This window comes from Centroberyx gerrardi, chromosome 16 (genome assembly GCF_048128805.1).
Source record: "Centroberyx gerrardi isolate f3 chromosome 16, fCenGer3.hap1.cur.20231027, whole genome shotgun sequence".
Lineage (NCBI taxonomy): Eukaryota > Metazoa > Chordata > Actinopteri > Beryciformes > Berycidae > Centroberyx > Centroberyx gerrardi.
Window position 1 is genome coordinate 5,865,625 of NC_136012.1, and position 12,237 is coordinate 5,877,861.

Sequence of the window (12,237 nt, forward strand, 5' to 3'; positions counted from 1 at the left end):
ACCCCTAATTTAGTAGACATTAGGCCCATGGACCCCCATTTGATGAGATTTTGTCTCTACTACCCAAATCTGAGAATATTTTTATTGTTAGATATGATTTTGTCCAGAATTCCATGACTATCTGTATTATTGGTAGAGAGATAACAGTGATGATCAAAATTCATTCAGTCATTCTTCTACATTCTCTAATTGTGTTAACTTCTTGTAAATGAAATAATGGTGAAGTTTAACAATTCATCAATTTGCTGGGGACCCTCTGGAACCCCCTCAAGGACCCCTGGTGGTCCCCGGACCCCACGTTGAGAACCACTGTTCTAAGGCACTGGCAAAGCCACTGGTTGAGCTTAGTCACAATGTGCCTGACTGCTGGGTACAGTAATAATTGTGAGGCCCATTTCCTATTACTGAGAAATGATAGTGTTATTTCTCTCGTTATTTGATGTGGCGGGAGAGCAGAACTGAGCAGGGTTGGCAAATTCAGAGCAGGCAGAGGGTTGAGATTAAGGTTTCCAGTGGCACAGCTGTATTCATACCATGTATTAATGCTCGTGGCAAAAAAGAATCAAACCCATGTGACCGTTCCAAATGTGGCTTTGTACGTCATGTACCAGCGGTGTGTCAAAATGATGAAGTCTGGCGCCACATGCCAGCACAGCCATGCATGCTGCTGCTTTCTCCTGCTTGAAAATGAATTAGTTTTGCCACCTACAGGAGCCCACTGATGAAGGCAGCCACCTCTCATCAATCCAGTTGTGACTACATTTAGATGACACATAGGCTATTTATTCATGTGATTACCTACACTGAATAACTTTTATTAACATTTGGACAGTTAATTGCTGGCTGATAGGCCAAAGCGTTGCACATAAACAATTACACCGGCTCTTTATTTAAGCTTAATGTTACTGAACAAATTAAATACTCATCAAGGGCTATCACATCACCAACTCAGGGGCTAGAAAATGGGTTGCAATAACCTTTATCAGCAGCTTCATTTATAAAAGCCTTTCCAAAAGTCAACACAAAATGATTGCAGAGGCACAAACGTGAGAAACAGATTGAGAAACATTGGGTAGTGCATGTTTCAAGTTATAAATGGCAGTCGTTCTGAAATTCAATAACCTTATTTCCCCCGCAACTTTCAGAAACTGCCATGAACGGTTGTTAAAATGCTCATTATTTGCCAGCTTGGCATTTAATTTCTCAGTTCGAGGCATTATTTTTTTTTAAATGTCAAAAAAAATTGGACTAAGCTTAAGCAATCAACCTGAAAAAATGGAGAGCGGCTATTATCAGTTTCACCATTACTTATAAAAGTTAACATGTCAGAATGTGAGAACTGAGGCTGTGGGCTTTGCTCTGCATCAACCAGATGAAGTGGAATTTGGAAGACCGTGAAGTCATAGTGGACACAACAAAATTATTAAAGGTGAAATGATTAAGTAGTTCACCCAAAAATGAAAATTCAGTCATTATCTACTCACCCCCATGCCAGTAGAAAATCGGATAAAGTTACCTGTCTTCAGACCATGCTTCAGACTTCAAAAAAATAACAGAAAATAACCACATAATGGCTCCATGCAGCTCTCCCAAGATAACCCAAGTCTCTTGAAGCCAACAGCTCCCAAATTTACTTGAAAAGACCAACATTTACACCATTATTTAGCTGAAATCGCCACTCTGTTATTTCAAAATACGTCACACCTCGATAGGTAAGACTAGCTCGAATTAGCAGAAACAAGACTTCCGGTTTGGCCGTTTAGCCTTCAAAATAAAAGCGTGAGATTTTAGAATAGGTCGAAATACTGTTTTAAACCAATTACTTTGTATTTAATCATCAAATTAAATAAGTCAGCACCCATATTAATGTTCGAGGCCAGGTGTGCGCACACCTGACGTATTTTGAAAATAACAGCTAGAGCAGCGATTTCAGCTAAATAATGGTGTAAATGTCGGTCTTTTCAAGTCACTTTGGGATCTGCTGGCTGCAAGAGACTTGTGTTATCTTGGGAGAGCTGCATGGAGCCATTTTGTGGTTATTTTCTGTTATTTTTTGAAGTCTGAAGCATGGTCTGAAGACAGGTCTCCGGCAACTGCAGTTGTTTTGGAGAAAGCTGCATTGTACTTCTTCCGGGGATCTCCACTGTTTTATGGACTAAGAAACTTTACCCGATTTTCTATTGGGATGGGGGTGAGATAATGACTGAATTTTCATTTTTGGGTGAACTATTCCTTTAAGATGGAGCAGGTAGAGTTCAGTTGTTAGTGATGCTGAGAAGGAGACATGGTAAGAGGTTCATATTCTCCTTTATCAAAACATGGGATCAGGTTTGTTAGGGAAAACATAAGTTGTAGCCCTTTAAATTTACAATTTATGCAGCAAATTATTTTCTTGAAAAACTACCCATGTAGGCAAATATTTTATGATTACTTCCTTTCAAATGTCACATGTAGTGTTATTACTGGCTTCATAATTTTACACTGATACAGTAAATGGCCAGTTTCCATAATTGCCTTTGTTTTGAATTAACAAGCAGTAAATGAATACAGTGTAGTTAAATTGAATACATTGCAATACTATAGGGATTTAGTTACAAGTGTATACATTTTTTTTTAGTTCCACTTTTTATCATTTTGTCACTGAAACCTTCAAAGGAAGCATCTAACTTGGATCTTAAAACACATGTTTTCTTGTTGCTTTAAGTAAGAGAAGTATTACAAAGGTAGTATTGTAATATGCACAAATAAAAGTGCATTCCTGGGATACCATGCCTCAATTCTCTGTAAAAATAGGAGCCTACATTGACATTCTCTATAGAGAGAAAGACAGATTACAGTTATGGAATTTAAACATTTATCATAACATCAGACAGTGAAATGGTTTTGTCCTTTTTGCTGAGCTCAGTGCCAGTGTTCTATAAAGTACTAATCTGCATAAATCAAAGCATTTTTTAAAATATCCTATGTTGCTTATGTTTAGAAGTTTGCATATGTGCATGTTTATATGCTTGACCCACAAACTACTGTACAAATTCATTGCCATGCAGATATACATGCAGGGACACAGAAGCATACACTATGCAAATATATTGCAAAAGACACTTTCTTCTTCAAACTGTGACTAACTGCTGCCCTTATTTCCACAGGACACCACTAAGAAGAAATGCTTCTTGAAGAAAAAGCCAAACAACAATGCTGATAAGGTGAGTACATCGTCTTTCACTAGCTGATTACAATTTCAAAATCCACCACATACAGTAGATGTTCTCATGTATAGCACATCTATATTCTATATCATATGCCTTGCCTGCTCATTCTCAGGTAATCTGCACAATGAAGGCTGATTTTTCAAATATTGGAAAGACAATACAGCATTCCCACAAAGAGGAAGTTAGTTCAAAGTGGTTGTTGCCACTTTGAACTAACTTCCTCTTTGTGGGAAGAGCTTTGATTTGACCCAAAAACTCCAGCATTTGAGTGGTTCCAGACCAAATCCAACCTACACCTGCCCTACAGTGGCATTTTAAGAAACCGAATCCATTCAAATCTTAAAATATATGAGCCCATCCTAACCCTAACTCAGGGATAGAATCAAGTGGTTGGAACATGTGTATGAATGTCTATCCATGTACACTGACTAAGAGTAGACAACTTATAACTTAGTCTATATTTGAAGTATAGGGATTCATGTTAACATTATATGTCTTCTCTCTCTCAGCAGGAGCAGATTGAAAAGAGCAAACCTATCTTGTCCTTTTCTTCTGTGAAACACATACGTGATGAGGATATAGATGGGCCAGAGGAAATTATCATGTTCCTCTCCCCCGCCAATTCCCTCACAAATATCGACAATGTGCAAAGTCTGCACTATTCATCATCAGACTTGGTTCCAGGGGACTCTCAACTGGAGTTGCTAGCACCATCCACCAGCCAAGACAGTGCTGAGGAAGCCCGATACTGGCAATTGGAATCCAACTATGCTGAGTCTCATATTGCTTTGGAAGTCCAGGATCACAACTTGGTTGATTCAAGTGAACTGGATGCTCTGAAGAAACTCTTGGAGAACGAGAGAAAAGACAAAGCTGCTCTAGGAGAAATACTGGAGAAAGAAAAAGCTGACAGGACTCTTCTTCATGATGCACTGGAGAAGGAAAAGTCATCTAAAGCTGCTCTTGAAGAGGCCTTGAAAAAGGAAAATATGGCCAGGGAGGCTCTTGAGGAAGCTTTGAATAATGAGAAATTATCCACAGCTACTCTTAAAAAAGATTTGGCCAAGGAAAAGTCAGCAACAATTGCTCTTGAGAAGGTATTGTGTACGAAAAAATCTGACAAGGCAGCTCTCCAGAAGTCTCTGCAGAAGAAGAGGCTCGACATTGCTAAACTTCAGGCCACACTTGCGGAAGAGCAGTCCAACTACGCACAATTCCGACTAAGAGTGGAAGCACTTACATGTGAGCTCAAAGATGGCGAGAAAATAATGAAGCAGCTCAAGAAGGACTTGGCAGACTCTGTTACCAAGCAGAAAATGCAAGTCAAAGCACATGACAAGCTGGTTCAGCAGAAAGAAGCTAAAATCCGGGAGCTTCAAGACCACATCATTGAACTTCAAGACAGCCTCTTAAAAATCAAAACTGACAAGTTCAAAGTCCAGCACCTCCAAAGAGAGATTGAAACCAAGGACAATCTCCTGTTTTCATTGAAGATGAAAGCAAACCAGATGGCTTCAGAGCTAACTGAAGAACAGAACAAGAGCTGGGGTCTGCAGAATGATATTGCAGATGCTCTATCCCAGCAGCAGAAAGCAGAAGAGGAAAGTATTTGCCTGACTCGTGAGAACAAGGCAAAACTCAAAGAAATCCAAGAGATTACATCCTCTCTGATGACAGAAAAAGCCAAAAATGCCCAGCTGCAAGGAAGACTTCAGGAGCAGACTAAACACACAACAGCTCTTAGCACGCAAGTGCAGTCTTTGGGAGAGGCGATTGCAGCAAAAGATGCTCTTCTGTCTTCAAAAGGCCAAAGTGTCAATCAGCTGACTTCTGAGGTCTTAGAAGGAGCGAGCCAGATCAACAAGCTCCAACGTGACCTAGAGGCTGCCCTTTCTGAGAAGCAGCTGTCCCAGAGAAAGCTACAAGAAACCCAGGAAACTTGTAGAAAAATTGAGCAGGCTGCGTTCAAACAGAAGATCGAGTTGGACCAAGTTTGCAAGCAGCTGAATATTTTGGATGAGGAACTCGATCAGAAGACTCTGGCTCTGGACAAGAGCCTGACAGCTGAGAAGTTCCTGAGAATTTCTGTGGAGGAGGAGCAGAAACGTTCTGGGAGGATGAGCTCAGAGATCCAGACCAGAGTAAATGAGATAGCCACGCTTAAAAATCAACTCAGTGAGAGCCAGCACACTGAGATCTCAATAAGGAGGAGCCTGAACTCGGACACTGAGGCTCTCAAGTTGAATTATGGTAACCTGGAGGCAAAATACAACGCTCTACAGGGTGCACATGAGGATCTGCAAGGTAAGTATCATTCCCTCTTAGAGAATCACCAGGAGCAGATATTGAAGAAAGATCTCGTCCTCTCTGAACAGCAAGCTACAAATGTCAAGCTTCAGAACACAGTTGATCTCCTCAAAGCCATTCAGTCTGAGGACAAGAGCGATCAGAACAAATTGCAAATTGAAAAGACCCAAAACTTCAAACTGCGACTCAAAGCCAACCAAATGGCTTCAGCCCTCAAAGATGAAAAAAGCGTCTGCAAGAAGTTCCAGGCTGAGCTCCTTGCTGCCCTCTCAACACATGGGCAGCTGACAAAGGAACTACAGAAAGCCAAAGAAGACCTTTCAAGGCTGGAAGATGAGAGGGTAAAGTATGCGGCAGAGGCCGATGGGAGATCCAAACTGCTCCAGGAGCTGGACAGCAAGCGCAGTACGCAAATAATTACCCTGGAACAAACTACAAGGGCTCTCAAGGAACTGCGAATGGAACATGAAGCTTTGGAGAGAACTCACAACGACCTGGAATCTAAGCATTATTCCCTGCTTACAGACCATGGTATCCTCAAAGTAAAATTTGACAGGCTCCATTACACCCTGCATTCCAAGATGCCTGTCGAATTCTCCACTCTCAAATACTCGGCAGGTTTATAAATTGCGATTGCAGTGATACTAGGCCCCTACTAGACACATCTCTCCCCTGATAAATTTGGCAAATTGAAGAAAGATTACAAATCCGCCACCAAATGAATTTATAGTAAATGAACAAAAAAAATGCACTGTAAACCCAGAGGAGTCTCTAACTCAAATACTAAATTTACTAGTCTCCCAAATGTAGACATAACTGAAACATTTGTTAAAACAACGCATACGGTAAGTGTTTCAAATAGTAAAATGCTGATTTACTATGGCGTTGGTGCTGTAATTAATGCAATATTGTTCAGTTTTAAAATTACACGCGCATCATACACTTTGATTTAGGGGTTACAAACTTTGGCACAACACCGCGGTCTATGTTTGGAGTCACCAATTTAGTACTGCCCAACTTGTGAACCAAATGAGGATGGTTTCCCCGTGAGCCGGGTTCCTCTCAAGGTTTCTTCCAGCTAAAAGCTCGGGAGTTTTTCCTTGCCACTGTGCTCATGCTTGCTCTCGGGGATTGGTGGCTCTATATGTCAGCTGAACTGAACTGGCTGCCTGCCTCAAAGTTCCCCTTCCCCCTCTGTGGGCATATAATACTATGTTTTTTTTTTTTACCCCAAAAAAACATATCACCTAAAGTCTAAATTAAGGCAATTTTAAACAATTTGGGCTTTACAGTGCATATAAATTCAAGAGTTGGTTGACTGGTTTACAGTATTTGCCCCCCAGTGTCATGATATTCAGATTTGATAGCCATGCTTTTACTGTATTCATTGAAAATAAAGTATTTGAAAAGTATTTTTTTCTGTATTGTGTTCTTCCTCAATGTTTACATTAAAGTCTAGAGTTTTTAAGATAAGATAGGATGTTAAAGGAGAATTGATTTTTTTCTAGTGTGAATGTCTAGCCCCTTTACACTGGCCATCAACATGTGTCTTGTATCCGAATTGTGTCTAGATCTGATGTTGCTGGATTACATTTACACTTGACATTAAAATATGTCTCCAGTGAAATCGGATTTCTCTTTCCCTCACCAAAGTGCAGATTATCACGTCCATTATATTTGTGTTTTTTAAACATCTCGTCTCGCTTGTTCTCTGTCCACGAGTCTCCTGACATTCCATTTTTGCAAAATGCATTATTATCTGAGCTGCCTGCTGCCTGTTTGTTTTGCTTGTGCTAACTGTAAGTTTATTTCCGTTTATGTAGCTCCTATATGTGGATAGGAGACTCCTGACATTTATACTTTGCTGTTCATGTGGTCAAATGCATCTCTGACCACTTGCAGAGGTGGTTAAGGTGATCAATCTCCATTTTTGCACTATCCAATTGCAATCCGATCACCCAGGACACATGTTAATAAGTACAGACAAAACACCTATGCACAATCAAGCAACTAGACCTGTGGCATGTCATATATTGAATTTTAAAAAGGAAATCAATGACTGCATAATGCTTTATTATTTCCTGTTCTGCTTGGAATAATAATGCTACAATAAAATGTAAATGTTAAAATGAATCCATGTGCAATCCATGTACCATGGACAAATGCAAATGGAGAGACAGAAGAGGCTGAGGAACAGAGTGACAAAGAGTCAAAATTAAGAGGAACAGAGCATAGCCCCTTTCACACATGCAGCCTGTTCCATAAATTTACCGGCACAGGGCTCGTGTGTGAAAAGGTGCCGTTGTCGAAATGCCGGTAAATCATCAATTGGACAGACATGGAAAGGAACTAACCGTAAACATAATTTCTGGGAAATGACAACAGTGGAATTTAACGGTATTACCAGTATTGTGTGAATGGTAGCATTACATTAAACAAGACTAGGTAGACCCAGTGCAAGCCGGGCCTCTTGGCTTTCACACCCTAGTGTAATACGTGTTCTGTACTGCCCGTGACCTGCTCTATCATTTTCAGTCACATTGACCCCTGGAGACATTTTGAGTTTAATACAATGTTGGAAATAGAGGCATTTATGCCCCTTTATGTCTTGACTGTTACCAAACTATGTTTTTGAGAAAAAGGGCCTCGAAGTTTGCAGTCATTGCAGTCAAGTTTGCAGTCACATTTTGAACTTCAACCACAGTTAAAGCTACACTAAGCATTTTTTTCTAACCACTAGAGGGTGACAGATACCTCAACACATTTGTAAACCCACAGCAAAGCTACTGGACGGAAGCCCCTTAGGACAAACTGTGTATAAAGGCTAATGGCTAAAATAAATGTACCTACGGAGAAATATTGCCGGTTACCAGTCTCGCTTTGCCAGATTTTTCTCCCGCTGAAGGTTACATGTCCCACAATGACAAGTGAAGAGGCAGGTAGCAAGTTTGCTAGTTGAAAACGTTTACTCGCTCACTTCATCGATTCAGCCACTACTCGGGCCGACTTTGACAACAAGCTTTAGGAAAGAGGTGAAAACAACAGCACAGCTGGTCCGCGTGTGTGGCTATTTGTTTATATCATTACATCTCACGGAAATCTCCACGTAGCACACAATAGTTTCAGGATTGGTTACAGGGTCTGAAATCGCTTATTGCAGGTTTAAGCCTCACTTGTGTATGGAGATGCACTTGAGCAAACTTATGTGCACACGTCATGTATGCATGCACACGTGTGCGAGGAAGAGTCACCGGAGTCACTCTCAACAGGTCGCACATTCACCGGCACCGTGTTAGAAAGTAGACTATAGCCTGAAATGAAGTCAGTCCACAGTTGCAGCGAGATGGAGTTTAATATTTTAGATATTTCTGCCGGGAATTCATTACTATGTTGTTTAATAGTAATAATTTCAGTCTGTAATAGTTTATCACTGATTTCAATTAAATTTCTCTCGATTTGGTTTCTCTCTCTCTCGCTCTCTCAGGTTGCGATGCCTGACAACTACGTTTTCCGCGGAAGAAACATTATCTTTGATTGGACAATAAAGTGAACGATGATGATAACCCTAACCCCTATAAACAGTGTTTTAAGCCCAACAGCATTTATACCGTTGCCAAGTAAATTGAAAACCATGAACCTGGCAACATGAGAGGAAGCCGTGAATGCGAGCAGCTAGTAGTTTCACTCTAGGCTGGCTTGTCATCGTACCTTCACGAGCTTCATAACTATATTAACATTTGAATTTCATAATAATATTTACACAGAATGAAAGGTAATACTTTATTTTATCAAAATCTGATAAAACCCCAAAAAGCCAAAAATCGATGTTTACATTTGCACATTGAGGTCTAGGTTACTTTATGCAAATCAGGGGCAAATCCATGTACAAACTTTTAAACTGGCCGTTGTCGATGTAAAATGAAGACTCAGCAACTGCATGGCTGATTTCTCGCCTCAAATCTTTTCAGAAACACGTTTCGGTGAACTATTTTCGTAATATAAGAGAAAGTTTCCAAACGAGCCGCCATGTTTTTCCAGGTTGAAATCCAGGGACAGAAACACACCATGACAGTGCAAACAGAACTGTGTAGGGCTTGACGCCACTTCTCGCGCGACTTTCAGCAATGGGTAGTCAGCTACTTTCACTCCTCTAGGCCAGTCCCAGAGGCCCGGCAAAAAGCGGAAAGGCATGTCTTGTGTGAACAACAGAAACTGCTACCTTTACTGGGAAAATAATTTTTTTTTACGGGTTTCATGTGTGAAAGGGGCTCCTGACAGAAACATAGCAGAGAGAGAGGAGGAAGCCGCCTGCCAGAGCCAGCATTTTTACTTTATTTGATAGGTGAAAGTAGAGAGACAGGAAATATTGGGAAAGAGAGAGGGGGATGACAGGTCCTGGGCCGGATTTGAATCCAGGACGTCATGGTTACATGGTACGCGCCTTAGACCACTAAGCCACCAGGACGCCCCACACTCATATTTCAGACTCAAGAGGTGAAGGACCTGTGCAGCCACATTTGAAGCTGTTTCAAGGGACATTCTGTGGAGATATACTGCAGTAACACATCAACTCACTGTATGATTGTTTAATTTCCATGGCATTATCAAAATTCCTCTGATAGATTAATTAAAAGGGAACACTGATTATGTTCTTCCAATGGTCCAATGCCCATATTTGTGAACAACTAAATCCAATAGCTACAAGCCATAGAATTTGACTTTAATTTGTTATGTCATCTGATTGGAAAACCTGGAGCTATTCTACAGTATAGAGAATGAATGCGACACTGATTTTGTGGAACTATGAAATATTTTGGCTCTTACACCAAAATTAGCTCAAACGACGAAACTGTATAGATACACAAAGTCAGTATCCTCTCAAGTGTTTTATGGAGCAGCTCCAGCTTTTCCAGCCACGTGACTAAACTGTCCTCTAAAACAACATGGGAATTCTTTAACTAAGTTGTATTCCAATTACAGTATATTAGCTGAACGACCATTCAAGCATTAGAGAGGGAATTCCTGTTGCAATGATTGATAGCTCTGTGTTTATGAGCAGTGAAAGAGCGGCCAAAGTCTGTACTCAAAGCTTGTAGTCACAAGTAGAAAACAATAAGCAATAAATCTCAACTGTCTCAGTTGACTGCTTTTACTCAGATTGGTGCTTTGTTTTTATTTTGATGTCATTTTTGCTGTGTGTGTACTGGGATGTCATGCTGGTTGGCGCCTTTATTCATGTCATCGTTTTGGTTGGTGTGTTTTTTGTGTATTTGGATGGATAAGAGTGTCAGCTAAATGCCTGGAATGTAAAGTGTAGTTCTGTCTTGAGGCTTCAGAGCTTCTAGCCGGAAGGAGAAGTGCTTATGAGCAACCACTATAGGGCATTAAGATGGAAAATTAAAGGAAAACAATGGAAAACCTGAAACCAACTCTCAATGAAAGGGAAACAGCATTCACCTCAGGCAACAGGGTTGAGGGCAAACTCACACAGAACAAACTGAATAAACAGATAAAACAGGCCAAGAAAAGCATACAGGGAGAAGGTGGAGAGGCTCTTCCAGGAAGGTAAAGCCAAGGACGCCTGGCAACCCAACTATATCCGGCCTGAGGGCAGATGAGTGTTTCACCATGGCGGAGAGCTGCTCAAGATGAAAGTCAGCCCACATCTCATTCTCTGGGTCCTGTCGTTTTCTGACATACGGACACCAGCTGGTCAGAATCTATGGTCACTACAGCTCCGTAAGAACCATCTCCGCTGTCATCTCACCTGTTCTCTTCACCCTGTGCACTGATGACTGCAGAGATTCTCTACATCAAGAACTCAGATGTTGCAGCCTCCGTGGAAACCAGCAACTCAGAAATGGATGGGTTTGCTGAGCGGTTGCAGGTCAAACAACTTGGACCTCAATGCCTCCAACACTGAAGAACTGGAACTCTCAGGCTAGTCTGGCTAGTTAGCGCCACCTGTTTTTCAGATTGTTTTTATGACTGTTTCTTATGATCTTACGTTTTCTGGCTGTGTTATGACTATGATATACTGTGGTTATTGTTACTGTCTTGATGTATGCCTGTGTGTGTGTTTGATGCCTTGAAGTTTCTTGCAGAATAATAAAGTTATCTGAATCTGATGCAAGCCAATTACAGAAGTTGATATTTTATTGAAATGAGAGCTGCTGGCTGGATCAAGCATATGCAGCAATTTGTGGTGGTATTTCAAAATTAGTGGGGGGTTTTTAAGTGAAAATGTGTCTACCTTGTCTATATAAAGTGATATAGTATAAAAGTAATATAATAATACGATTTTTCATTAGGGCCCCTCCACAAATCTTTCTCTCTCTCTCTCTCTCTCTCTCTCTCTCTCTCTCTCTCTCTCATAGACTTTTTCAAAACAATTTCAAAGCGCCAAGCCAAAGCTGGGTTGCCAGAAATGGAAATGGTATTCAAGGCTCTAATTATGCAATGTTGACAAAAGCTTTTCCCAAATCCCTAATACAGTCTGAATAAAAAACTGGGGGGTATTTGGCTAGTACTATTAAACAGGGTAAATTAGATTACCCAAAACAATAGCCTGCAAAAACAATTCCTAAGGACAAATCACCATCATTTTCCTACAATATTCCTATAGGAACTTAGAGTGTGGCTGTGGTGCTCAACAGTGTTTATAGTGACTTTTCCTATGACTTAACTTCTATGATACCAAGATAATATTCCTATAATATTC